General features: G+C 53.7%; 2 long non-coding RNA genes across 2 annotated transcripts in view; both read left to right on the forward strand.

Moving 5' to 3' along the window:
* The first annotated feature begins 3,319 nt into the window (after positions 1-3,319).
* LOC102154968 overlaps positions 3,320-27,964 on the forward strand; it is a 233,542-nt gene continuing 208,897 nt past the window's right edge. Inside the window, exons 1-2 of the long non-coding RNA XR_005358015.1 lie at positions 3,320-3,893; positions 9,659-9,767. This is a non-coding gene — a long non-coding RNA (uncharacterized LOC102154968). The remainder of the gene's footprint in view (positions 3,894-9,658; positions 9,768-27,964) is intronic.
* Positions 13,211-26,030, forward strand: LOC119871487. The gene is made up of 2 exons (XR_005358016.1): positions 13,211-13,553; positions 22,974-26,030. It is a non-coding gene; the product is annotated as an uncharacterized LOC119871487 (long non-coding RNA).

Here is a 27,964-nt window from a genome sequence, read left to right on the forward strand (position 1 = left end):
TTTCCCCAACCTGCCCTGATTCTGTGTGTTCAAGTCAGCAGGGATCACTGCCCCCCGTGGCTCACAACAGAGAAGGCAATGGGGTCTCTGTTCTTGCAAATCCTCCGAGAGCTCTGCCCCTGGAGGCTGAGAAACACCCACTTCTTCTCTTTGCCCATTCATTCCCTAAATGTTTACTGAGCACCTCCTATGCACCATTCTCTAAGCCAAAACCTGGGGTCATAAGCCAAGCAGGACAGACACACGTCTGCCCACTTGAAGCCAACTGGGTGACATTAAACAATTAATGACACAACTGAATTATTTAAGTACAGCCAGTATCCTGATTTAGCCCGGATCTCCCACCCCAGGTCTGAGGCTGGACTCGCAGCTCAGCCTAACCCGTTTTGGCTTCCATGGGTATGGACATCCATTGTGTTCCCCCCATGGCCACACACAGGGCAGGTGGCCATCAGCCCCACAGCTTCCTTCCTGGACAGGCCACAGCTTTCCTGGTGTACCTGCATTGTGGCTGGTCATGATGGGAGCACAGTTAGAGGCCAATAACAACCCCATGATGTCACAAAAGTTCTAGGGCTCTGTCGTCTTCTGAAGCCCCAGTCCCTGCCTGAATGGCATCTGGGATGGCAAACAAAGGCCTTCTCCGACTCCACCCTCTGCTCTCTTTCCAGGTGGGACTGACCGAGCTGCATTGCCCAGCCTCCCTCCATCCCAGCCCCCTCCTCTGACAGCTTATTCAATACCAGGCAGTCCTCCAGGCTCAGGGACGCCGACTTTAGAGCCAGACACCTGGGCTTTGAATCCGCCCCCCCCGCCCCCCCCGCTGTGACTTTGGACAAGTTCCTTACCCTCTCTGTGCACCTGGGGTTTCTTTTTCTGCAAAGCAGAGATAATGGCGATATCTGTCTCCTCTGGTTATCATGAGGATTAAATGAGCTCATAGATGTGGCGTTCTTGATTCACAGTAAGCGCTATTTACATTTTGTTACTCATATTGTCGGTAACTAGTTTCCCCGCAGGTTGGCCTGGCAATGCAGAAACTTCCGGCTCTGCCCCTTGTGGCCACGTGCTTGTCTCCACAGGGCTCAGCCAGGCCTGAAGTGCCACAGGTCTTTCCATGGTGCCCCTTGGGAGGGCCGGCTGCTGAGGCTAATGGGTGCTCTGCTTGGGCCTTTTTTGTTTTTTTTTTAAAGATTTCACCTATTTATTCATGAGAGAGAGAGACAGAGAGAGAGAGAGAGAGAGAGAGAGAGGCAGAGACACAGGCAGAGGGAAAAGCAGGCTCCATGCAGGGAGCCCGATGTGGGACTCGATCCTGGGGTCCTGAGGTCACGACCTAGGCTGAAGGCGGCGCTAAACCACTGAGCCACCCAGGGATCCCCACTGCTTGGGCATTTGGAGGGCTTCCGTGTGTAGGAGGAAGATGACAGTGACGGTGGAAGCAGAGGGTTGTCATGGAAATGCACCTGTTTGGGTTATGGCAACCTGGGCGCCCTGGGCTGGCCCTGGGTCTCTGCCTCACCGCTGGTTTGGGGGGATGACGGACAGAGACAGCCATCCTTTGTCCCTGCTCTTGTGCTACAGCTGCCTCTCTGTCCCGTGTGAAGCGCAGCCTGGGCTTCTCCTGTATCCCAGGGCCCTGTGAACATCTCATGCGGTGATGGGGTCTGAATAGCGTTGGTAGCGACTATTGCCTGGATGGCTTCCTGTGTGTCTGACGGGGTCGAGGGGGACTGATGGGTCTCAGACACCCCCTTCGAGACCTGGCTAGGAGGCTTTTGTGCGTCATCTCATTCAACCCTCCAGTAATGCTCAGGAGGATGGAGCGTCCTGATCTTAGCAGTGAGGAAGCTGCGGTGTAGCCATGGATCCCCTGCTCTGAGCCTCTCCTAGGAGGTGGCAGTCCTAGAGTTTGTGGCCATGGGTCTGTCTGCCTTTGAAGCTCACAAGGGCCGTGTCCCTGCATATGTAGGTACTCCTGGCCCTTGGGGAGACTCCATAGCATCTAGGAATCAGCAATACGGGCTCCCCACCTGGGTGACCAGAGTCAGCAGAGGCTCTTTGCCAGCTCAGTGGCAACTTCACTGCCGTTGTTGGGGGAGTAGGGGGGTGAGGGGGTTGGGGAGGGGTGGGGGTTGCCTGCTGGGGCCTGCCAGCTGCCCTGGGGCCAGAGGGTCCTGCTGTCCCTGTGCCCAGGAGGCACCTCCTGGGGGGGCGGGCAATGACTTGTGTCAGGGCTCTCAGACCTGCACTGGCAGTTCTTTCAGCTCTTGTCTTTTCCTCCCTTGTCCACCTGCTAAGCTCGCTTTCACACACAAAGCCTCCCCCTGCACCCCCGTTTCCCTCCTCAGTCCCTTGCCCTGCTTTTGTACTTTATGGTGTGGGACTCTGATGAGGAAACTCATTAGAGTTATTATTCCGTGCACAGAAATATGTCTTTCATCTCATTCATATTTCATGTTCCTCCCACTTGATCTTTTGACGCTTTTTAATTCCTGATATTACACCACACACACACACACACACACACACACACACACACACACAGCTCTGGTCGGGGATCGTTCTTTCTATAGAGTTGTCATTCTTGCTCTCCGTGTGAGGAGTGCTCCCTGTTGTAGGTTTATTAACTTCTATAAAGGATCTCAGTGTGTCGGGATGGACGCTGCCTGGTGCTGATGCAGGGGAGGTGACACTGTGATGGGAGGTGTGAGGACCGCGGGCAGAGGGCTGCACTGCCCCTCTTGCCCCGGTCACCGTCCTCCCTGGAGGCCCAGCGTCCTTCTGTGGAAGGGGCAGATCGTACCCAAGGCCTCGTCCAACTCCCACGTTTGGGTCTAATTGGGGCTCTTGGGGCACAATAAGCAGGTGGTTTAAACTCTAACTTAAGATAAAAGGAATATTTGGGGAGGAGTCAGGGCCACCCACGGTGTCACAGAAACCAGCTCTGAGCGGGGCCGAGCAGGGCAGGGCCCCTGCGCCCCCGGACCAGCGAGCCGGGACGCCCCCCCCTACCCCCGGACCATTGCTTTTAGGCTCCGCGACGTCAGTGGGGAGACCCTGGAACCCCGGGCCCGGTTCCCAGCTCCGCGCGAGGTCCAGGCTGCAGGGATTGGCTCAGTGCGGGTCACGTGCCCGCGGAGGAGGCGGGGCGTCTTGATTGACGTGGGACTACGAGGGCGTTCATCCAATGAGGGCGAGGCGCTCCCCGAGGGAGGCGGGGGCTGCAGAAGGCGGGCCCTGGGTCCTGCGTTGGGGGATCCCTGGACCCGGGGGCACCCTGCAGGCCTGGCGGGGCGGGGGGCGTCGTGGGGGAGGCGGCGCGACCGCTGGGCAAAGAGAGGAAGAAGCAGGTTTTTCTGGCTCTGAATCTTCAACCAAGAGACCTGGTTGTGGGCCTCAGAGGTTGTCCCCTGCTTGCAGGGCTGGCAAAGACCAGCCGGGAACTATTTTTGACTTTCCAGGCCATGTGGCTTCTGCCACAACTGCTCAGCTTCGCCCCGATGCCTTGAAAGCAGCGGTGGCCCATATGTAAATGAAATCAAGCTTTACTCCCGAAAACCAGCAGCAGGGCTGGATGGGGCCTTTGGGTCACAGGGTGCTGCTGGCTCCTGTGCCAGTTGATTGCTCTCATGTCCTAGGACAGAAGGTCCCCCATAGCAGTCCACGCGCTCTGACTGGTTCTTCCACTTGCCTCTGCTTCCGAATACCCCAAGGAGCCTACGGAGAACACAGATGCTTGGGACCCAGCCCAGACTTCCAAATCAGAATGTGCAGGGATGGCCTGGGGTCTGGGCCCTAGGTGATTCTGACCTGGGCCTGTTGTGACCTGGTCCAAGATGCAGTCAAGGAGACAAGACCCTCCAACATGAAGTGGCCCAAGGAAGCAACAGGTGAGAGAGGGCAGGCTTGGGAGCTGCGGGGAGGGAGGCGATCCCCAGGGCTACGGGAGAGTGTGTATGCAGGGCAGGCTTCCTGGAGGAGGGCCCACGGTGCCCTGAAGGGCAGTCTTAGCTGCCACAGTACTGATGTGACATTTTCTACCTGTCAGTCTTGGCTCCTAACTAGCCAAGAGAGGAGGTGATGAAAAGTCCAGGTGAACAGCTTTCTGTTTTCATCCTTCCGAAGGGGGCCACACCCATGCCTCAGCCTCATTCCTCTCACTTCCCTCTGAGCCTGTCCTTCCCCTTGCAAATGTGTCCTGCTCCCTTCCAGCCCCACTTTCCCACAATGCCCCTTTCTCCTGTGTCCCAAGTGACACCCACCTGTGCATCCTTCTAGTACTGACCATGTTCTGGCAAACTCAGCCCCTTCTTGCTATAATTTTTAGTAAAACCAAGAACCCTGGAGGTGGTTCTCTCCCATCTCTTCCTCTCCATGTTTTTTTCTTGAAAAGACACCCTAAAACCTTTTGGGGTCTGTTCTGGTGTGGCAGCGGGGAGGGTGCACTCTATAGGTGCTAGCAGAGCAGTTTTAGCCATAAGGATGAGATGGTGCTAATGCTCCTAGGATGCCTGGACCTAGAGGCCTCTGGTTCTCACTGCTCTGGCCTTGGACCCAGACGGGGAGCTTTGCCTATCACGGTAGTAGGCATCTGTGGTCTGCCCGATATTCATCTCCTCTTTCTGGCACTAGAACATCCTTTTCTCTGGGAATCCACTCTCTCCCCACTCTGAATCCATGTGGATTGTGTACGATGTCTCCAAAGTGGGGATATGACCCAGGCCTGGCAAATCAGTGCATCACATTCCCCCGGCACAGTAATTGGCCCAGAGATGGGTGGGTCAATGGGCAAAGTTAGTTCAATGTTGGCACTTGTGTGGGGTAGTGAAGAGAACTCTTGTTCTGGATTTGAGGTTGTGATGCTATCAACCTGGAGCTTTTGGAGTCCCACAAGTAGGGAGAGTGTGCTTGAGCATGACTACAGCACAGAGGGGAGTACAGCAGGGCGATAGACCAGAGAAAGAACCAGAGAGCCAAAAAGAGAGCAAACACTGGTCCAGAGGGTGTGGTTCCAGTCCCGGGATCCAGCTGGACCTGAAGCCAGAAGACCTACTTGTAAGTCTTTTTTTCTGCTATAGGAGTCTCACATTCTCTTTTTGGATTAAACCAATTCAATTTGAGCTGACATGTAGCATCTTGATTGATAGTTTCCTTGATAGTGGCAGGGGGGTCCCTTAGCAGGAATGCCTGAGCTGCAGGCAGACTATACCCAGGCCCCTCTGAGCCCCTCCTTGTCTTAAAAGAAGAGCTCAGATTAGTGCTCACCAGACAGGTACAAAATAGTTCATCACAACAGGGTTAAGCATAGGCCTTTTGTGTTCTGGTCCATTCCTGTCCCTGCCTCTCTTGCAGTAGCGAGCATGGTCTTCAGTAAATGTGTTGATTGTCTGGCTGGTTGACGGGTAGCATGGCTCTCCTCCACTCTCCAGTCACCCGAACATTCTCATGCCATCCCAGTCTCCTTAGTATCATTCCACCTACCCACTCTCCAAGCTAGAGGCTTTGCCTCCTTGCTCTCCTTAATATGGGGTGCCTATGAAGGAGAGCAAGGAGACAAAGCCCCCATTGTTACTTTTCCATCCTCACTCCCACTTGCTTGGCATAGACCTCAGCCTTTTGCAGGAGGAAGCCACATGGCCCTGGATCTGACACCTCATTTCAGTGGCCTCAGTTTCCTTGCCTGTGCGTGGGCATGAGGCAGTACCCTAAAAATATGAAGTGCCCCCAAGGATTTGAGTGTGAAGGGAAATCACTAGTCCCCTGGGCACTCAACAACAACAATGACCCATAAAATGGAGCAGAACAAAGGCACAAAGCCACCTTCAAGAGTGAGGAGGTCAAGATAGCTCAGAAATCACTGGCTGAATGTACATGAAGTCTGAGCACATCAGAACGCAGTCTCGTCAGCCCTTAATAGGAACAGAGGACATCGGGTGGCCCAGAGGCGCACACTGGCAGGGGCTCTGAATGACTGGCCCAGGCCTCTGTCTGTCATGAAGGAGGACATGTCACAGCCTGGTAGCCTGATGCCCCCAGCTCCCCAGCTCTAGTGCTTGGGCTTCCTGTGTTGCCAGTCACAGCAGGACTGTCTGCGATGAATATGCTGGCATTTGGGTTTTGCTCATCAAGCTTGTGAGCTGTGAGTCAGCATCCTGGAGCCTGTCTAAGTCTGAGTACCGATGACTCGGCGTTCTGGTTTGTAGGACGGGGTCAGGCCCTGGCCCTGGGCTCTTGAGGTTGGGAGGGTATTGGTGTAACTGGTGGGCCTACCCCAGAGATTCTGATTGATGAGATTGGGGTGGGGGCAGGCCCTCCCGTTAAATAACACCTCAGCAGGCACTGAGCACAAGCAAGGGGAGACCCACTGCTGGGACACAATGACTGCACCACCAAGCCGCCTGTCGGCCTCCTTTCCTGCCTCTGTTGAACCTCTACACTGGGTGCTGCTGATTGGCTTCAGGGCTCACTTGAGTAATTTGCACAGAGCCCATTTTAATTCCCCTGAGACCCCCTGCAGGCTTTGATGGCACTGAACATGAGACAGCAGACACTCTCGAGAAGGAAAAATGGCCTCTTTATTTGGAAGTTCTGAACACAAAGGAAAAAGATGTGCCAGCAATTATAATTCCTCTGAAGCTTCCACCTCTGGACTCAGAGTTGGGTCTTGTCTCATCTGGGCTTTGCTCTCCCCGGGTGAGCCTGATTCAGTGTAGATGTGTAATCATGACCCTCCGTATGGCAGGGTTTGGCTGAGATGACCCCCCCGCCCTTTGCAGTGAGTGGGCTTTTTAGGACTAGGGGGGTTGTGAGCTGTCTCCCAAAGCATTTCTGAGCAACGAGGGCTGAGCACAGAAGCAGCAGCCCCCCATTCCTGTGCTCCAGAGAGGTGGGCGAGTCTTCCCCTGGTCCCTGTCCAAGGCTGCAGTCAGGAGTGGTCATCCTCATCTGGCTGCTCTGAGGAGCCACTCAGAGAAGTGCTTGGCTTCTACTCACTGCTGGCTGTATTACTTTATGTGACTTAGAAGAGCAATAAGTATGGTGACTGTAGAGAGCAGGACATTTTTCTGGCCAGGCTCTGTTGACCTGGACAAAATCATCACAGCTCTGTGATACATTTTGAGCCAAAGCACATTCACCATCGGAACAGTGGACATCATTAGCATGACCTCATTTCCCTTGCTTGTTCCCTCAACAAATCTCTCCTATCACCTCCACCTCAGTCTCTCTGTACTCGACCTTGGGTCCTGCTTTGCAGAGAAAACAGAACACGTCAGATGGAATGCCAGTCTCCTGCCACCACACTTCCAAATATAAAGACACCGTCCGCCATCCTGTCCTCTTCCCCAGGCTCTATTGGAGCAAGGCTAATGCTACCACTTGCTGCCTTCATAAGGACCTCTCCTTGCTCTATCTTCATGCCCCCCCACCTTGACTAAAGAGTCCCATCAGCATTGAGTTAAGTTTCTATCTTCATCGTTAAATGGAGTTCTTTCCTTCCACTTCCTCTGCCCCTCCTCCCACTCAGTTCCTGTCTTAATCATGCTCACTTCTGTTGAAAGCTGGGCCTGTTGAGAGGATGGTCTGCACCCTCCCTCCCTCCGTCCTCACCTCTCACCTACCCCATAGTCCATTTCAAGAGAGCCTCTGCTCCCATATTCTTCCCAGAGTGCTCTGGACAAAGTCACCCATGGCCTCCATGTCATCAGATCTGAGGGACACTTCTCATCCCTTACCTTACACTTGCAGAAACATTTGACACACTCATCGTCTCCCTCCTGCAAAACCTCTTCCCTTAATTTTTGGGACACTGAATTATCCTATTTTCTTCCTCTTTCTCCTCTTCCTTCTCCATCTCCTTTGCCTCACCTCTGTGATTTCCAGACTTCAGGGCACCTAGGAATCGGTAGGGGGGGAGGGGTTGTTAAAAGGCAGATCAGATTCTTAGGCCCACACACCAGACTTTTTGATTTGTGGTTTTCCTGCAGCCCCAGGAATCTTCATTTACCAGTCTTCATGGGCATCTAATAATGCACATGGTTTTCGAGCACGTTTTGTGAAATCTTGCCATAACCATCAGTGGTCTTTGGCTTGGGCCTTTTCACTCCTCACCATTCACATTTCTTTTAAAATCTCATCTGGTTCAAGGCATCAGCTGTCACCTAGAGGCCACTCTCTCCACCCCAGTCCTTGCTTTTGAGCTTCAGAACCACATACCCGTCTACCTACAAGACAGCTCCATGAAGCTGTGCCAGAGACACTTGAAATGTTCAGAGCAGAATCTCTCATCTTCTCCCAGCTTGCCTGTCCCCATGTTCCCCTTCCCTGTCACTGGCACCATTAACCACCCACTTATCCAAATGAGAAGCTTTGACTCCCCCCCTCCCACCTTTTCTCGCTGCTGCCAATCAAAGACCCAAGCAATTTCTAAGTTCTATATTTTCTTAACTCCTAAATGGGTCTCAAATTCTCCAGTTGCTCTTCATTCCCACTGCCACTGTGCTGTCCAGGGCTCCATGATTTTTTTTTCCAGATGAGCCCCTACGTGGGTTCTCTGCGGCCAAGCTTGCTTTCTCCCATCAGGTTTCCGCACAGTCACCCAGGAGCCTCTTCAGAGCTTCCGTCTAACCTTACCACTCCCCTACATTCAGGCCTGTTGTCCTCTTGCTTCTGCTTGAACAAAATCTTAGGCCAGCACACAAAGCCCTTCGTTGCTCCTCTCCTGTCTCTAGATACTCACTCATCAGCAAGATCAAGTAGCCACTTCTCAAGCCTGGCTCAGTCCCAGAAAATTTGAAAGATCATGACAAATGTTAGTAAGTTTCTGTGCTGGAGATAAAATACAAAGGGTCAGATTGTCAAACCAAGCTCCTAGGAATCAGAGGTCTTACCTAGTATTAAGCTTTACTAATCATTGCGAGGATACAAATAATTGTGAGACACAGGTAAAGCATGAGGTCTAGAACCACCAATACTGCTCCCCAGGGCCTTTCTTGCCACATTAGGAAGTGCTCTGCCTTGGGTTTGTCAAAAGAGGTCTCTATGTGATACGTGCAAGGCATCTCTTGCTAAAAAGGGAGCTATTTGGCCATGACATATCTCCATTTTATTCTCTGATAGTTACCTGGCTTACACAACATTTCCCAGGGAGTCGTGCCCCATAAATCCACAGGGTCCAGGTTTGTTTACCATAAGTAGTCCTAGACAGATAGGGTTCATCGTGCTAAAAGCATTCCATAGATAAGAACTCTTCTGCTGGCCTGAATCATCAGTGTGTTGCCAGGGTCTCTGTCACTAGCGTGATTATGCGGGGATTTGACCGGGTCATCGTTCTTTCTTCTGCAGTCAAGGTGGCAGTGGCCTGCTCTGACTCCTGTTTTCCTACACAGTCCTGCTCAGCCCACCTCCGGCCTGTTGGTGTTTCCCAGAGTTCCGTCCTTGGCCTCCGTGCTTCTTCTACACGTGTGCCCCAGAGGATCTCTTTCTCCAAGCCTGTGGCTTCTGGTCTCTAAACATAAAAGTCTCCTGTGTCCATAGCTCACACCCTTGGGTTTCAGACCCACATAGTCCGCTGCCCCCCAGATTGATATTGCCCCCTCAATGTGCTCCAGGTCCTCAAACTACGTGCCTGTCACTGACTTCTTCTTTGCCCCTTCAGATCTGTTCCTCTGCTGGCTTGCCTCTCAGGACAATGGCACCCACACCCACTCGGTTGCCCAGAAACGGAATCATTCTGGTCCTCTTACTTGCTGGCCCTTTGACTTAGGGTAAGTCCAAGGGATTAGATGCTCCGAGCCTCAGTATGTGCACGTGTAAAGTGGCGATCAGAACAATATGTGTTTCCCAGATTGTTGTAGGATTAAGTGAGATGTTGCAGCTAGTGCTTGTCCCAGCGGCTAGCACACAGTAAGTGCTCAGTAATTATCAGCAAGGGTGCTTGGTCCCGGCTGCCTGCCATTCCCTGTGGTGACTCATTGCCGTGTGCTACGATGTGTACAGATGTAGTCCTTCCTGCCCCTTCATCACTGTCTCTTCAGTGCCCCCCGCCCCTGCCTCCTTGGGAACTGGCCTCCTGGATGGCTGCTTCGTCTCCCATCTACAGACAACTCTTCTCCTCAGTCACACATCTGATTAGGTCACTGCCTTGGAAGGCTCTGTGCTGCTCTTGGGATAAATTCAGGCTCTTTAAAATCACTTAGGAGGCTTGACGAGCTCTGGCCACTTCCTGCCTCCAGCAGCTCCCTAGCCCAAATGCTAACCAGTTGGCACCCTGAACTTTAAGTTCCACCTGTCAGGATCTGGTCCATGCCCTCCTCATGGCCTGGAAGACACTCTGCCTTTCCTCACCTCCACCTGAGGAACCCTCGGGCCCTCTGCTGTGCTCTTGCAGTGCTCTGCATGCCCCCCATCACAGCGCTCTCCAGCTGTGAGGTCACTGGTGGGTTCTACATTGGGCCCCCTCGTGGGGCTGTGAGCCCAGGAGTTGGGGCCATGGCTGGTTCATGCTCTTATCTCCAGTGTCTAGAACAGTGCCAAGTAGAGTAGGTTCCCGATAGCAAATGAATGCAGTTGTTACATAGGGGGTCGTGGGAAGGGGCTGGTGAGGAGGGAGGAAGGAGCCCCTGAGGCTGGGGCTTCTGGCTTGAAAGTTGTTGAGACAGGCCACTGTAAGGGAGCTCTGCTTGTACTGGAGTTGTACTAATGAGCTCTTTGGATCAGGAGGGCCTGGTAAATGTGGCAGCTGACCCTGGAGATCAGGTCCCCCACCTCCTGCTTTTATTTATTTGAGAGAGAGAGAGAGAGAGAGAGAGAGAGAGAGCACCCGAGTAGGGGAGAGGCAGAGGCAGAGGGAGAAGCAGGCTCCCCACTAAGCAGGGAACCTGACTTGGGGCTCGATTCCAGGACCCCAGGATCATGACCTGAGCCAAAGGCAGACACCTAACCGACTGAGCCGCCCAGGAGCCCCTGGAGACGAGGTCCCATGATCCAAGACTTGGCAATTAGCCCAGGAAAGCAAGCCCCCAGGGCCTGCCGCCTCCACTGCCCTCCGAGTGAGTCTCTGCAGGGCTGGGGCCCAGCGCGTCATCTGCCCCTGGCAGTGGTGGAGGAGTTGGTGGGTTCTCACCAGGCTTCTTTCCTTCAAGGTTGTGTTGTGCCCTTCACGAGAGGCCTCCTCTAGATCCGCTAGTCCTGCAGCAAACTAGCGCTGAACCCCACAAGGCCGGTCCATTTTGTTCCTGTTTCATGCCTCTGGGGAAGGACAGTTGGGGCTGGGGATGGGGTGGGTATTATTCCCGGTTGTTTCTGCCACCACTCAGAAATCGCAGTGAGGGAGCTTTGGTGCTCACTAGGGAACAGTGGGAATGAAAATCACCTCTCCCCCCCAAAAAAAAGAAAAAAGAAAAAAAAAAGAAAGAAAACCACCTCTGCCTGTCCCAAATTTGACCTTGGCCACTGTCCCCTAATGAAGGATGACTTCTGACCGTGACTACAGTTCATTTGTCTCCGTATGGAAGAGTCCTGGGGAAGGAGGGTGCAGGAGAAGGTAGGGTCAGGCCTCATGCCCAGGCTGAGGCACCTTGCTCCCCCAAGCTGCACGTGGTGTGAGGACACCCCCTCCATCTTTGGAAGGGCTCCCTGTCACCCTTCCATCCCGTGTTGTGCAAATTCCATTGTCTCCTCCATCTCCTGACTCTGACTGTAGGTGGCTTTCATCTCTACCCATTTTCTGCTGGCTCTGCAGAGGGCAGGTGAGGCCCTGCTCTGAGGAGGGCTGAGGTGGGGAGCACCAGGGAGAGGGGAGTGGGGAGGAGCAGGGAGGCTCTCATTCTGGGCTGGGGCTGATTACTTCTAACCCGGCAGCAATCAAGCGCGCCTCACCACTGTCAGAATTAATTCCCTTCTCAAGCTCCCCTTCAGGTAGGTGAGAAATGCCTGTGCCTCCTATTAACATGAGCGTGACCCCGTTCCTTGTGAGATGAAGACCCTGGTCTGATTATGCGTGGGGAGGATCCCCACCTGCCTGCCCTGGGCGGCATGACAACAGCTCACTTGCCTTAACTGGCAAATGAACGGTCCCACATCTGTCCTTTCTCTGTAATGCAAAGATAAGCCCACATTTGTCCTGGTGGGGGACAGGGTCGGGGAGAAGTTCTAGTCAAGTACGTGCCCAGCAGTGTTGGCAGTGAAGGGGGAGGCTGTGCATAGGAACAGCCGGGAGAGTGCTGGGCGGCCTGGGGCCAGCCTGCTGCTTGCTCGCCTTTGGGACAGAGTCCCTTCCTTCTGTGTGAGGAGATGGCTGCCCCATTCCATCTAGAAGGGCTTTTGAGTCTGATGCTTGCTGATTCCAGGCTGTCACTGAGCATGAGCTTAGAACCTCATAAAAACTGGACTCCACCTGGATGTCCGTCGACAGATAACTGGATCAAGAAGATGTGGTATATATATGTCTACCCCACGTACGTGCGTGCACACACACACGTAGTATGTATACATGGGCACACACGATGGGATATTACTCAGCTATAAAAAAGAATGAAACCTTGCCACTTGCAATGACATGGATGGAACTAGAGGGTCTAATGCTGAGTCAAGTAAGTCGTTCAGAGAAAGACAAATACCATATGATTTCACTCATGTGGGATTTAAGAAACAAAGCAGATGAACATTGGGGAAGGGAAGGAAAAATGAAAAAAGATGAAAATTGAGAGGGAGACAAACCATGAGAGAGTCTTAACTCTGGGAAACAAATTGAGGGTGGCTGGAGGGGAAGAGGGTAAGAGGAGGGGGTAACTGGGGGACGGGCGTTAAGGAGGGCACGTGATGTGACGAGCACTGGTTGTTGTATAAGACTGATGGATCCCTGACCTCTACCTCTGAAACTAATAACATTTTTAAAAATAAAAGAAACCTGGGATCCAACAGTTTCAATGTTAGAGGGAGGGTCTAGAAAGTTCTCTAGAAAACTGAGTGAAGGAGCCAGATCAGCAGGTGGATAAAGATCCTCCCTCACGATACGATGCTGCTCCAGACCCCAGAAGAGCTTCTCCTCCTGGCAGCTCAGTGCCCAGCCTGGTTTGTGTGTGCAGTGGGAGGGAGGCCAAGGAGGGGACGGTGTGTATGTTCCTTCGTTCAGATGCTCTTGTGCGCATCACGTATTTATCAGTGCCTCCTGTCATCAGGCCGCATGGGAGAGTGGAATGACGTCTGTGTTATATGGGGCTTCGCCTCCTGCTCACGCGGGACCTGGACAGACAGCTCCTGGCCCCTTGGATGTGGCTGTGCCCTCTGCCTGCCTTTGTCACTTGTGGGAGGATGAACCAAGGTGGCATTCCTGCCTTGGAGTGGCTGTCACCGCAGGCGATCCCCTTCTCCGTCCTCTGCACGCATGGCAACGGGCCTGGCATCCTGGAAGATGCTGAGGCCGTTCAGAAGCTCCACTGTCCATAAGTCCTGCAGCTCTGCAGTGGGGCAGCCAGATGCCTGGCCAGAAATACCACTGATACAGCGTAGGGACCGGAGCCCCACAGTCTGGGGACACAGGACTGACTGAGGTGTGTGACCAGAAGCCGTTTCATGGGATGGCACAGGGTTGAGTCTGGAGTGGGTCATCATTTGGAGGAGAGGGGAGAAGGGTCATGGGGTGGGGGGCAGGAAGCAGTTGGAGTTACCATAGGGAGCCACAGAATGTGAGGGGGATGAGGGGGAGAGGGAAGCCTGGGTGCTGGGGTGTGGGAAGGCGAGCACGCTGTGCAAGGTGGTGCTTCTGTACAGGCCCTGGGGGAGGGGCACCCGGACCACCCAGTGTGGAGAGTGCACACCTGGAGGTGCTCTCCCAGGCCCCACACTCGCAGGACGGCAGTCTTGGGGAGTGTTTCCTCCTCATCCCTTTTCAAAGATTTTATCTATTCATGAGAGAGACAGAAAGAGAGGCAGAGACACAGGCAGAGTTCTGGAGAAGCAGGCTCCTTGCAAGGGAGCTGATGCAGAACTCGATCCCGGGACCCTGGGATCACGCCCTGAGCCAGAGGCAGGTGCTCAGCCATGGAGCCACACGGGTGCCCGTTTCCTTCCGCTTTATTCTCTAGTACTAGACACTGGACTCAACTAGTCCCAGTTTCTGTCCTCTGTTCTCTTCCTTAGCTCAGAAGTCGATGGACCGCTGCCATTCACTTGGTCTTGGAATAATTTGCCCTTTCTTCTTGCAAAAGAGTAACCACCCCACCCCCGCCCCCCTGCTGCCTCCTCTTCGGCCTGCAGTTCTCCACAGCACTCTGTATGTCCCACAAGCCCCACACGGACTAGTTTGGCTGCAGCTCCCGACGCAAGAGTCTTGGCTCTGTGAGGGCAGGGACCTGGGCTGATTGGCTTGCTACTCTACCCCCAGCCCTCAAGGGGGCTGCTCTAACCAGGAGGCTTTGGGTGCGTGGTTGAGGGAATCCTTGAGTGGACAGCAACTGCGTTGATGGTTCTTTGATCACCTGTCATAGGGCACTTCGTGTGGCAAGATCCTGAGTAATTCCCCCAAACCGTTGCAGTGCTCACTGGTGAGTGGTAGACATTACAGGATGCTGCTCCGGGCTCCCAAGGAGATGATAGTCATGCAAAGGGCTACTGGCGGGCGATGCCTCTCACCTCTCTAGGTAGTCATGGCTCATCTGGGGTACCAATGGTCACGGTGACAGCGGGGGTGAGCTGGATGGCGGTGGGAACACCACAAAGACAGAATGGGGTTTTGACTTACTGACAGCCTGGATTTGAATGAGGTCCTACAAAACGGCATCGAGAAGGGACGTATCCTCTTCCCCACGGTGTTGGTCGGTGTCATGATGTTGACCGTATTTCCTTGTCTTCAGCAGGCAGCCAGACTGGACTCCATCTTCTGTGTTACTCAGGTCCCCGTAGGCTGCGGGTATTCAGAGGAGGGAGGGTCCCCATACAAAGTGGAGCAGAACATCAATGGATACAAACCGCTGTTAGCCTGATTCCTACCCCCAGCACGTCTGTGGGCATGCTGGGTGGACTGCCTTGCCCTCCCTTCCCCCAAAAGGCCAAGTCCGCCCTGTGCCAGCCCTGGAGGTGGGCTCCGGGTGGGGAGGCACACATGGCAGGACAGCTGCTACAGCCAGGACCAGGCACAGATGAGACGGAGAAGCAGAACAGGGGAGCGGGAGGAGGTGGGGTTTGGGTGGGGATAGCACACGGTGTGGGGTCATCAGGGGCGAGGTGACTCCTGAACAAAATTCCAAGATTTAGAACAGGATTGTAAAGATTCCTGAGTCTATGAGCTCATTTGCAGGGTTGGGAGGGAGAATTCTAGGCAGAGAGACCAGCAAGTGTGTGTGTGTGTGTGTGTGTGTGTGTGTGTGTGTGTGTGTTGGGGGGGTGGCTACAGGTGGCTTCCTGGAAGGTGCTGAGAGGGAGAAGGGAAGGAGGTGGCAGGAGAAGGCTCTGTGTGGGAGGGGAGGCCCAGCCTCCCTTGTCAAGGCCTTGGCTCCCCCAGCCATGGTGACCAGTTGCTGATGGCTTTGGGTAAGGGAGTGACTTGGCCAGATCCCTTTCAGGAAGAGCAGCCCTGGTAGCAGGGTAAAGGATAAAGGAGGGGGTGAGGCCAGAGGCGGGGCTTGGGAGGCTGCTGAATGAACAGAGAGGGAGTGGTAGGAGCCCGATCCAGCCTGTGGCTGAGGACAAGGACAAGGACGGGGACAGGTGGACTGGCCAGGGCCTGGTGACTGACAGATGCTTGGGCAAGGAGGAGGCCTAGTGCAAGAAGCCAGTCTGGGCCACCCTCCCCCAAACCGCCCCAGGATGTGGAGCCTGCAGGCTCTGGGAGGAGGCCAGTGGTGTCACTCCCTGGGATCGGGCCCCCTGGAGCTAGACCACATCTGGGGGCTGGGGACGGGGCTGTTTCGCATCCCTGGGTGCTTGGGAGGTAAAATTGTATCTTGTACATCCCGTGTCGCGCTCCAGCTTGAGCCAGACTCACTTGGGAAGGGCTGCTTCCTGGGATTCTTGCTCCCCTCCTTTCTCTTCTTCTTCTCTTCCCTTCCTCCCCGGGATGTTTCTCCAATGTCCTCCCTTCCCGTCATCTCAGGATGAGCAGCTGGGGAAGGGGAGCTGTGGAGTATGCCCAATCAGGGAAAGGTCACCACACCGAGATTTTAACCAAGGCCTCTCCCATCTCCCCATGCCTCCCACATGGTGAGAAGCCAGACTCCATAGCTTAGCTAGAAGCAAGTTCACTTCGCACCAGCAGCGGGGCAGCCTGTGGACCACAGATTTCCTGCTGGACGTTCCAGAGCACGTACCGAATCTCTTCCTGATGGGGGTGATCTGTCTGCCCCTAAATGTTTTCTCCAAGTAGGCAAGACCTGTGTTGCCTAAGTCTGTGTTGGCAGCAAAGTGCAGGTAACATGCACCCTGGTCTCGGGGGCCGATAGTCAGCTGTTGATCAGCTGCATCTTATCCACCTGCGTCACCTGCACCATGACCTCTTCTGGGAGCCCTGGGCTAGGGCTGTGCCCTCACCTTGGCTGTGGAGGAAGGAACCCTGGCCCAGGTGAGCTTTCTCTGAGCAACGCCCTGGGCTCAGTGCCGGGGACCCAGCCATGGGTTTGGCACTTAGGTCACTAGAGCTCGGAGGTGGGCGCCGTTGACCTTGACTCTGTATATCTGTGAGCAGAGTGGAGAAGGTCAGAAAAGGCTCCTTGCTGTCTCTGCTTACTTCTAGGTTGCTTCCACAGCTCTGTTCTGGCTTCTCTTTCATTGCTGATGTCACTAATGCCGTATATTTATTAATAAATTCCCTCTGTCAGAGATACCGAGGGTGCTTTTGTTTTTCTGACCAGATGCTGACTGATACAGATGTTTGATGAGGGTGGAACATCTAGAAAGCAAGGGGGCATGGTAGGCAGACTAGTATCTCCCCAGAGACGCCCATGTCCCACTCTCTGGAGCCTGTGTGTTGCCTCATGTGGCACAAGGCACCGGATTGTCCTTGGTTATCCACGAAATTATCTTGGATTATCTGAGGAGGGGGGGCCTGGAAGCGCAGGGCCTCTGTGAGAGGGAGGCAGGGAGGGAGAGTCAGGGAGGGAGGTGTGATGTGGGAAATAGTGGTTGGATTGCTGGCTTCGGGACCAGAGAAGGGCCACAGATGGAGGAATGCAGGCTGCCTCCAGATGCCGAGGAAGACAAGGGAACACATCCTCCCTAGAGCCTCAGAAGGAACTCAGCCCACCGACGCCTTGGTGTTAGCCCAGTGAAAACCATGTCAGACTTTTGACCTCTGCAACTGCAAGATAGTGGATTTATGTTGTGTTAAGCCAGTAAGTTTGTGGTACTTTATTATAACAGCAGTAGGAAACTGATATAGGGGCGAGAATTTAAGATGCTGTAAATCACACAATGGAGTTTGGATCTTATTCTACGGGACACAAGGCTTATCACTGCTCAGGAGTCCGGGTGTGCTAAGCGTATGAACTCTGGAGTCAGGCCGCCTGGTTTGAGTACCAGGCTTGTGGATGATCAGCTTTGTTAAGCCAGTGGTTTTAACTTCTCAAAGCTGCAGTATTTCCATCTCCAGGATGGGGGAATAGTGGTTCTTATGTCATTAGGATAGTGTAAGGATTAAATGAGATGATGCATGCCGGGTGTTTGGCACAGTGTAGGCCAGGAAAGCAATTGTTACCGTGACTTGTTTTGCAACCTTGGGCTAGACAGTGTCTCACCAGGAGCCTTGATCTCTGCATCTACCAGGAGGAGGTAATAGGAGGCCCCTCAGCCTCCATACCCCACAGGAATAAGTGGATTTTGTGATAGGATGAATTGGAGAAGGAGCACCCCTGCTGGCCTTGCACAGTATTCTCAGCCCACCCATGGAAGGAGCAGGTGCCTGTTTGCCCTCCCTACCCAGCCCCTCCTGTGTCGACACTGCAGGCAAGCCTGGATCCCTGTGCCCCTTAAGGGCTGTCCTGGTTTCTGCTCTCCTGTACTGTGCTTCAGGCATAAGCTATTTTAGTTACAAATTTCTTGAAATGCTACACCTTTCCTTGCCCACCCGGACTGACCTCCCCAGGTCCAGCTGCCAGGTATTGATTTTTCCTTTAAATATTACTGCAGCCCAGGAGCATGTATGGATTAATTGATGAGGCTAGGCTTGTACCTGCACACTTCATTAACAGCTGCTACTAATTAGTGGAGTAGTCATTAAGAGACCTATGGGGTTTTGAGGATAATAGTTTTATTTTTTTTCCCATGACTTTTAGGAATACAATAAATAAATGGGGAAGTAAAACACCATGGTCCTGGGGTCGGATGTCAGTCACAGGGTGGTCTTTGCTCAAGGTTTCCCCCCCAAGAACACAACAGAAGCTACAAAATTACTAGAGTGGGACTAGAGTCAGCAGCGCTTTAGAGTCATCTGGTCTACCACGTATGTCTGCTGTGGCTGGGAGAGGGACAGGGCCACACTCTCAAAGTCACATAGGGATGGGGAGGCTGGAGCTGGGATGAGCACCCAGCTTGATCAAGATTAAAGTGTGTGAATTTGGACGATTTATCGACCCTTTTAGAACTTGATCCCGGTGGATCGCATGTGTGTTGGACCATGTGTGTAGAGGGCTGAGCAAAGATTGAGTAGAGTGAGTCCTCGACGGATGGTACCCATTGTACCCTGTGCTCCTTAGGAAGGTGTATCTGACTCAGTCCCTGTGCTTTTCTCAAGCTGACTTGACTTGCTCACTGAGGCCACACTGAGATGTTTTACAGCAAAGGAACAGAGAGCCTTGACTTCCTATTTCCATCTTGTTTTAGAGATAATGATAGTAATAATTCGAATCACTAACCTTTTCTGTAAGCTCACTGCATGTCAGAGGGTACTGTTCTGAGTGCTTTACGTGGATTAATTCATGTTATTCTCTTGATGACCCTCTGAGGTAGGTGTTTTTGTTGATTCCTATTTCATAGAAGTGGAAATGAATGTACTGAACTTGCTGGTGGTACCCAAAAAGGAGGGGTTGCTGAACCCAGTGTTGTAGAACTGGTTCAGCCTCTTAGAGAGGTCGATTTCCTGGCTAAGGGAAACCCCTGCCCCCCTGGTGCACCCAACCTGGGTAGCAGCTGTGTTTGTATCCTCCAGACCTCAGCTGATTAATCTGAGGTGGGCACTTGAAGCAGAGGCTGCCCCACATTATATGTTTTGGGTGACCTGGCTCAAAAGCATGAACTGGGCTAGTCTGACTCCTCTCTGACTCCTCCCTGAAAGAAGATGAGCCTGGGAGTGGGAAGAGCTGATGAGGTTGACTAGGGCTGGAAACCCGTGATGGTCATCAGCTGTGAGTGACCACAGGGAACTGGCCAACTGAGAAGGAGGATGGAAAGGTGTATGGATGCCACGAGGGAGACTGCTAGTTATGGAGGGGTGCCTTAGTCTCTGACGACCTGACTGGCCTGGTTCCCATGGAGCCTGGCTGCTGCTGGGCTTCTGTTTCAGGATTCTGACGATGACCTGCTTTGGACCGAACTCTCCTTATACGGACTCTCCTTGAGTTAGTGCCTCTCTCCAAACTGGCCAGGAGCAAGAGGAAGCAGCCAGGCCCTGGAAGATCCCCAGTGTCAGCAGTTATAGAGAGGGTTATGTTGTCACACAAGGAGCTGGCTGCTGGCTTCCTCCAGCGCTAGAAGCCGTTTGGGATGAGGACGCCAGTGGCAAGTGTTAGACAGGGGGCAGTACCTAGGCCCTCACCTGGGGGCAATCAGTCACTCAGCAGAAGGATGCTCCTATCCCTGCTGCTGGAGCTCATAGGAGCTGGGCAGGAGGTGGCTCTGAACTGGACAGTGACACTTTATTAATAATTGCAAAGTGGCAGCTGCAGATATTAAATGAGACCAGGAAAATTGTCAAAGAGAATGAAGATACTATTACTTGGCAAGTTTGTTTTCTTCCATCCCTCCTTCTTCTCCCTCAACTACCAGCTTGTGGGGTTGGGGCTTGCAGAGCAGAGCTGATAGCAGTTATTGAGAAAAATAGAATCATTCCGTGTTTGTACATCCTAGAGCTTATACTGTCAATCAGAACAGTTGCATATATTTTTGACATCAACTGCCAGTTATTCTTTCTGTCTCAGAAAAATCAGAACTGAAGATGGGAAAACTCACCTGAGGGTGTTAGATGTGGAATCAGAGCCACCTGAGTTTGAGTCCTGGCTCTGTCAGCTTCTGTGTGACCTCCACCAGCCTTGTGGCCGCTCTGGGCCTCAGCACCTACCCTCCCACCCCCAACTGTTAGATGGAGGAGAAGACCGCCTAGGTTGCCAGAAGCCCATTTGAAATGCAAAGGATGAATTTGTTCAAATGCAAAGGGTGATTTTTGCTTCTTTCTCTGGGCCTCCTTTTCTTTCCTCTTGTAAAATAGACAGGTTGGACCCGTGGCTCCTTCAAGTCCCGACATTCAGGAATTGTATCACCACAGGTGGAGTCTATGACTAAGTAGAAGGAGAAAGCTGGCCTTCAGAGGTGCTTCCTCATGGCAGGAGGTTTTGAAGATGCAGGAAGTAGGGGTTTGATTAGGAACTTATTGCTCTCTGACCGGCCCCATCCTTTCTGGCACAGCCCAAACCCCTTCTTCCAGGAGGCCCTCTTGGATTCCTTCAGGCATAGGCCATCTCACCCTTTCTGAAGGGTGTTTAACCTTGGTCTCCATCCCAGCCTTTTTCTGTACTTGGTGGTCTGCCTGGGATGTTTGATGGTGGTAACCTCCCTAACAGCACGTACAGACCCTAGCCTTAGTCCCTAACCCCATCTCTGAGTCTATGAATGGATCCAGTGCATCGATATGGGCTGGGGATGCTCTGTTGTGGGGCCAGCCTACCAGGATCCACTGGTTTCACATTCCTATCAGGCAGAGGGTATCAGAAGCACCCAGACTCCCCAGCCAGGAGCCCCTGTTGATAGCCACATCCTCTTGCACCCTGGGGCCAGCGAGCCCAAGACCATATGGACATTCTGTTGGCCTCATGACCCATACTGGCTTCATGGAAGCAGGTGATGCACCATCTCAAGTGGAGGTCCATCTCTACTCCCATTACAATACTGGTGCCCATCATGGGAGCCTGGCCAGCTAGCAAAATGTATGGCACCAAGTTAAAGATGTTGGTCCTTGTTGGTCTCACCAAACATCTAAATTTCTAGTAAGCATGTGGCATGTGTTATGTGACACCATTTGAGGCATCCATTAATTTATTGATCTTCCTGTTCATTTAGCAATGTGCCCCCCAGGTGCTGGGAGTACAGGGGTGAACAAGGTGAAAATAGTTCCTGGTTTTGTGGAGCTTGCAACCCTGGGTGGGGGGAAATCTATACAACAAAGCAAACAATTGCAAAAGTATTGGATGAACATGCAGTCTGGGGACACCTGGGTGGCTCAGTGGTTGTGATCTCCCTTTGGCTCAGGGCGTGATCTCGGGGTCCTGGGATCGAGTCCCACATAGGGCTCCCCCGCAGGGAGCCTGCTTCTCCCTCTGCCTGTGTTTCTCATGGATAAATAAATAAAATCTTAAAAAAAATTTAAAAAAGAACATGCAGCCTGGTCTGTGGAGTTGAAGGTGGCCAGACAACAGTGTGTTGGTACAGGGCAGAGCACCTGGAATGTTCTGAGCAAAGGGTCAGCAAGTGTGAAAGAAGACAGGTGAGAGAAGCAGTGGTAGGTCTGGGGAGGGGAATCCCTTCATCTAGACAGCAAAGCTTGGATGAGGGGAAGACAACATGGTGCTATGGAGACGGGCAGAAGATTCTAGGGGCCTTTGATAAGCATAATGACTTGGTTTGGACTTTAGCCTGAGCACACAGGAAGCCCTTGAAGATTTTTGGACAGGCTTTCATTTCAGGAGGATTTCTCTAGCTGCTGTGTGGCTAGGAGGAGCATGGGGGTGGGGACTGTGGTAGTCACGCAGGTAAGACATGCGCAGAGCTAGGGCAGGTGGAATGGAGTGCTGCGGGTGGGAGATGGGATCAGGACCTATAAGGAGGAAGAGCTACCAGGACTTGGCTGCGGGGGAGAGGGAGAGGTAGCATCGAGGCAATTCTTAGGTCTCTGTTTTGAGCAACTGGACAGATGGTGGCTTCTTTGATTGAGATTGGGAAGAAGATGATGGATGTGTTATGGGGTGCCTTGAAGATACCCAAGTGGTTCTGGAGTTTAGGAGAGATTTCTGGGGTATCACTAAAAATGAGAGGAGCCTGGCCTGGAGATGGAGACTGACTTCCCTGGAAATGTCGGGAGGGAGAGCTTTGTAAAGGCCTGGGAAGGGCATGAGAAACCCTTCCCGATGCTCCATGGCCTCCATTCACAGGTGAAACCCATCCTTACTTACCAGTCATAATCCCATAACCCCCCCTCTCCGTCAACCTGAGGAAGGGTGGAGATGGATCATAGAGCAGTAGAACATGCAGGTCGGTGAGGGCAGTCCTGGTACCCTTTCCCCTCCCAGCTTCAGAGCCTTGGGGCCTCTGCACTTTCTTTGCCCCACTTTGGGCCCCCTGGACATGTTGCCTCCTCCGAGAGGCTTTCCCTGACCACTCGGTCCCAGACCGTGCCAGCCAGCAATGCCAGCCGGAGCATGCGGTTCCATGTCTTTCAGCGCTCCCTTCCCTGGCACACTCTGAAGTCCTTTCTCCAACCATTTGTGTCCCTTCTTCCTGTTTTCTCCTGGCCAGAGTGCAAGACCCCTGTGGGCAGGACCTTGTCCATGCACGGTGGACAGCGGCTCCTCCAGCCTTCTCGTTGGCTGGAGGTCTCCTTGGCCTCCGCTTCGGCCTCTCCCAGCACGATCCCCAATCCCCAGAGCAAGAGCTGGGGACGCTGGCGTTGAAGTCACCCTGCAATCACCCACTGCTCTCCCTCAGCCATTTCTATCTGAGCTCCGTCCACCAGCAGGGTGTGTGTGGCTCACTTCTTCCTCCTTCTGCTCTTGCAGGTACCATCCACCTGCCTCTGTCTAAGCAGACATCTTCTCCTGCGGCTATTTTACCTGGGACTCTTCAAGCCATCTGGAAAAACTCCAATGGTGGGGTGACACTTTCCAGAGGCCTGGCATCTAGCCCCCACTCACCTGCCCAGTTATCTCTGCCACTTTGCCCTTCACTCCCTCTGGACCGGATGCACAGAGCTCCCAGCATCTCCAGGCAGCCCCTCCCTCTCTCTCACTTTGGAGCTCATCACTCCACCTGGCACACGTGGCAGGGGCTCTATACACCCTCCCCGAGTTGATGGATGACCCGTCCAGCAGCATGGAGGAAGCGGGACTATGCCCCAGAACAGATCTGCCCCCTACTTCTCTGCCCTTAGGGGGAGCCTGCCAGATGGCCTCTCACCCTCATAGCGTTTCTTTCTTAAGCCTCAGACCCTTCCCCGCCTCCTAGTATTGGATGCCTGAGCCTCAACCGGGTGCCTCCAACGGCCTCCGGAGCCCCAGCTACCTTAGGCAGCCTTAATTAATTGTAAAATTGATGAAGCGGCCCCCTTTGTTAGGCTGGGCTGGTGTTTATTTGTATTTTCATATTATTATCCTTTTATACTTCTCTGGGCGCCTTCCGCTCTCTACTGACACCTTTTATTGGGGAAATGTTAATTTAAAAATCATCTATAATGCAGGTGTCACAAATCAAAGCTGTTCGGTAATGAGTTGCTCTTATGTCGTATAAAAACAATTAATTAAAACCCTTTCTGAGAGAGCCGTGCCGGCAGATTTATGTTTCCCAGTGTCTCCCCTCGACCTTCCTTTTTAAGGACCCTCGTGCACTCATCTGCCTTCTGTGGGAGGATGGTTTCCTCCTACCTCTGCCCAGGAAATAGAGTCCTAGCCCGGTGGAGTGGGGACGGTGCCAGGAAGGCATCTGGGCTTGCCTCTGTGGCGTAGAGCGCCGAGAGGGACTTTGCTCTGGTCACATAGCAATCGAGTGGCAGTGCCAGGCTCAGAACAGCCTCTGCTGCCCAGGTCCTGTCCTTGTCATGACTGCTGGTGCCTCTCCTGCCGTCCTCCCGACGATGTGCAAGCACATGCCCTGCTGTTATGCCGACGCTGGGCTAGGAAATAGCACTCGTTTCCCCACTGACAGGCACGCTCATGTCACAGACGCTTTTCCCTCCTTGCTAACCGGCTCAGCACTTACTTAGGGAGTGTAACCTAAGGCATCTAAACTCTGGTTTGGCCTCTGCTCTTGATTCATGGTGTGTAACCCAGCGTGAGCCGCCTCTCTGGTTGGGCCCCACCCCGCTTCTCTGCAACATGGGTACATTGATTTAGATGGGGAGCTGCAAATTGAAAGCCCTCCTGGTACCATTAACACATTGGGCAGGTCTGGTGGGAACAGTGGAGACTGGCCAGGAGCATGTCCCTTCTGAAGGGGACAGCCTCTGTCACCTCTGGATGTTCACGGTCACCTGGGAGAGCAGGCCCCATGTTGCCCTTTCCAGGACAAGCTGGACGCCCAGCTCAAGGGTTTGTAATGTTGGCAAGGGGGTTGGCCCTTGGGTTAATTTGCTCTCAGAGCCCCTTCTTGCCCTGCCGCTGTTTTGCTCTGTGTCTTAGGGGGGGCTCTCCCCTTAAGGGTCCTGGCTTGGGTGCCTTGATTTGTCAGAGGTGCGGGTTCTGGATGTTGACAGGAAGGTGAGTGGCTGGGAGGCAGGGCTAAGCCTGGTGTTTCCCTTATCTCCCTGCCTTGGGTATCATCTCTGGCGAGGCCCGTGTCTCTGGCACCAGTCGGAGTTCCAGGCCGGCCGGGTCACTGAGGCCTCTGGGCTCTGGTGATACCTCCTGCCTTTGTCCCCAGGGGGCTTGTTGCTGTTGCTAATCTCTGCGTAGCCTTGCTGATATGTCATGTCCTGTGTTTCTATTAAATTGCCTCTGCTTTAAATACCTGGAGGGTTTTATAGGTTCTTGGTTGGACTCTGACTGATACAGTTAATATTATGATTATGATTATTATTATTACTTAACACAGTGACGGCTTGTCTGTGGGCTGGGTGGAGTGTGGAGAGCACCGGTGTGTGACTGGTTTGGGTAAGCTGAATTTCAGGGTTGTGACTTGGTTCAGAATGGACCTGGGAAATCTGATACTATCAGCCCTTGTATTTTAGGAACCTTTACTCTTCAGAGCAAACATGTTCTCCAGGGCATCTGGATTCTGGTCCATCTGCCTCCACTAAAAGCTGGCCTCTTGCTCTTCACACTGGGGCCTCTTCTGGCCCTGCCCGGCCCAGCCCCTGGTCGGTACGCCCTCCTGGCAACAAGCTGGCATTGCTGCCCGACGGCCTGAGAGAAGGCCTGGGTGGGCTCCAAGCAGGCACGTGACTTTGCCTGCACCCTTACACCTGCCTTCAACACCCAGGCCCACGGTGCGAGAGTGCAGGTCAGGACCAGAGCCCGGGGCTCCTTCCCTGGGCGGCCACCCGTACGTCCCGCTTGGTGCCAGATGCTGGAGATGTCGCCACTGGGAAGACCCAGACTCACCACTGGGGAGCTGGGCACTGGTCCAGCGGGCATGGAGCGTCCTGCGGGTCAAGGGGGAGTGAACTGAGCAGAGGAGCCCCGGGAGGGAGAGCTATGGGGCTCCGCAGCTTAGCTCCTGACTTCTGGGTTGTCCCACCTCAGTATGGAAGATGCTCCCTTTCCGCCTGACATCGTGTGATTTGGGGACAGTCCGACTCGGAATGAAAGAGGCCAGCCCTGTGGCTGGCTGCCCCCTGCCCCTGGTGGTGGCGCCCGTCCCGCCAGCCCTCCTGCCCTCGCAGCTTCGGGACGGCTCCCTCCTGGTGATCTCATCCTCCCCTCTGAGTGGGGCTGTGAAGTGTCTCATCCAGGCTTTTATCTGGCACATCCACAATTATAATGTCAAGATTGAATAATCTGCCTTTATCTCCCGGGTGACAGCCATGTAGAAACTTCAAAAGAAACAGTTTTGCTGGCATCTAACGGCTTTTGTTAATTACTATATCCCAAAGAAAATGAAATAAAGGAGGAAGAAAAATGATATTTCTCTGTGACAACTTTGTAAAAATATCAGTGATGAAGAGGCACAGTTTAAGGGCTTTAACTATTCATGCAGCTGAGATTCAGGCCTCTACCCACCCGTGCGGGGCCCGGGGAGTGTCTGAGGCTGCCTGTGCACACACACACTCACTCTTGCACTCCCGCCCCCCATCCTTGCTCTCACACACGCGCTGTACACACACGCGTGGATCCTCTCTCACACGCTGAGGCCTTCCCATGCCGTGCACGCCACTGCACGGACTCCTTCACACGATCCCCCACGTGCACACCCCCCCACACGCAGCGCATGCCTTCGCACGTCGTACCGCAGCATCACATATGTTCACACTCGCAGTCCCTGCGACACACCCCTCTCCCATGCCCCATTCGGAGCCCCGCATTCACACTCCTTCACAGACTCCTACCCGTGCACCTGCTGCGTGCACCCCACCGCGTCGGGCCCCATGCGGGGCACTGGGGTTCAGGCATGCGACAGGCTGTGCTCGGGGGAGACTCGCACATGGAGCAGCAGGGCCGGCACTTGGGCTCAGGGGCCAGAACACCGGGGTTTGGGACCCGGCAGTAGTGTACGGTGGCTCTGTGAGCTTGGGCGAGCATTTGCCTCTGTGCTGCGATGCCCTGGTCTGTGACATGGGGACAGTCATAGGACATCCTGTAAAGGGACATGAGGACTCCATGAGATAATGCGGGAGAAGGGTTCCCCCACATGCTAGCTGCTCTTTACAGGTGTGGAGCGGCTGAGCTGGCCTGGTGTTTAGGGGATGGCTTCACAGAGGAGGTGATGTTTGAGTTGGGAGCCTTGAAGTTTGGAAGAAAACAAGGAGCACACATCCCAGGCGGGGAGAACAGCATGCACATGCCATGAATGCCGGGCATTGGGCGTGACTGGACGATAGTGTGGGGTAGCAGGAGGAGGATTAGGTAGGAGAAAGTTCTAGAAAGGTAGGCAGGGCCTGACGGTGATAGCCCCTGAAGGGGTAGAGTTTTCCTGTAGAAGCTGAGGCCACTGAGGTTACATCAGGAAAGCCAGGGACAGGCTGGGTGAGGTCCCACAGTGGGCAAGGCTTGACCCACTCCTTCCCAGGACAGTGGGTGCCCGGTGGTCCTCGGAGAAGGGATATGGTGTGGCTGGCCACCTCTCTCCCTCGCTTGGGGCTTGAGGGTCCAGCAGGTAACAGCATTCATACGTGAGTGGGCCACGGGCAGCCACAGCAGGTGGAGTCTGCTGCCTTTAGGGAAGGCTGCCGTACTCTAGAATCATAAGCAGCTCCAGGGGCGTGGAAGTGAAAGGAAGATTTCCCAAACCTGGGAGATTTCAGACTGAATCATTTCCCTTCGGCCTGATGCAGTCAGGTGGGAGCCTTGGTGGGGGGTCCTGTTGTAAAATATTTCTTTCCTGCAGCAGAGCTGCAAGGCGGGTTTCCCTGGTATTTGCCTGTGGGGTCTTGACCCCCAGAGGCCCAGGGTAGATACAGATGGTGCCTTTCCACTCCCCGAGGGTGGGAGCCTGGGACAGCAAGTTTGACTCAGATGAAGTGGCAGCCCGGTTGGCAGGAGGGGGAGGCTGAGCAGGCATGAGGAGACCCAGGCGTTTGCCCCCCTGGAGGTGGCTGGGGAACATGGAACCTAGAATCTAGGGGAGCCAGAAAAGAGAGGGGCCTGTCTGATGGGAGAGCCAGAAAAGAGAGGGGCCTGTCTGATGGGAGAGGTGACTGGATTCTGTTGGTTTTCTGACAGCAGGTGTTTGTAGTCAGATGAGCTCTGGTAGGAGGCTCGGGACTGCTGCAGAGGCTAGCACAGGTGCCCCTGGGGTTGTGCAGAGCACTGTCTGCACTGCCACATGTACTAGCCTGCCCCCCCCCTTGTCCCCAAATCACCTTCTGGGACCTCACTGAAAACTCCCTTTCCAGATGAGG

This window comes from Canis lupus, chromosome 4, assembly GCF_011100685.1.
Source record: "Canis lupus familiaris isolate Mischka breed German Shepherd chromosome 4, alternate assembly UU_Cfam_GSD_1.0, whole genome shotgun sequence".
NCBI lineage: Eukaryota > Metazoa > Chordata > Mammalia > Carnivora > Canidae > Canis > Canis lupus.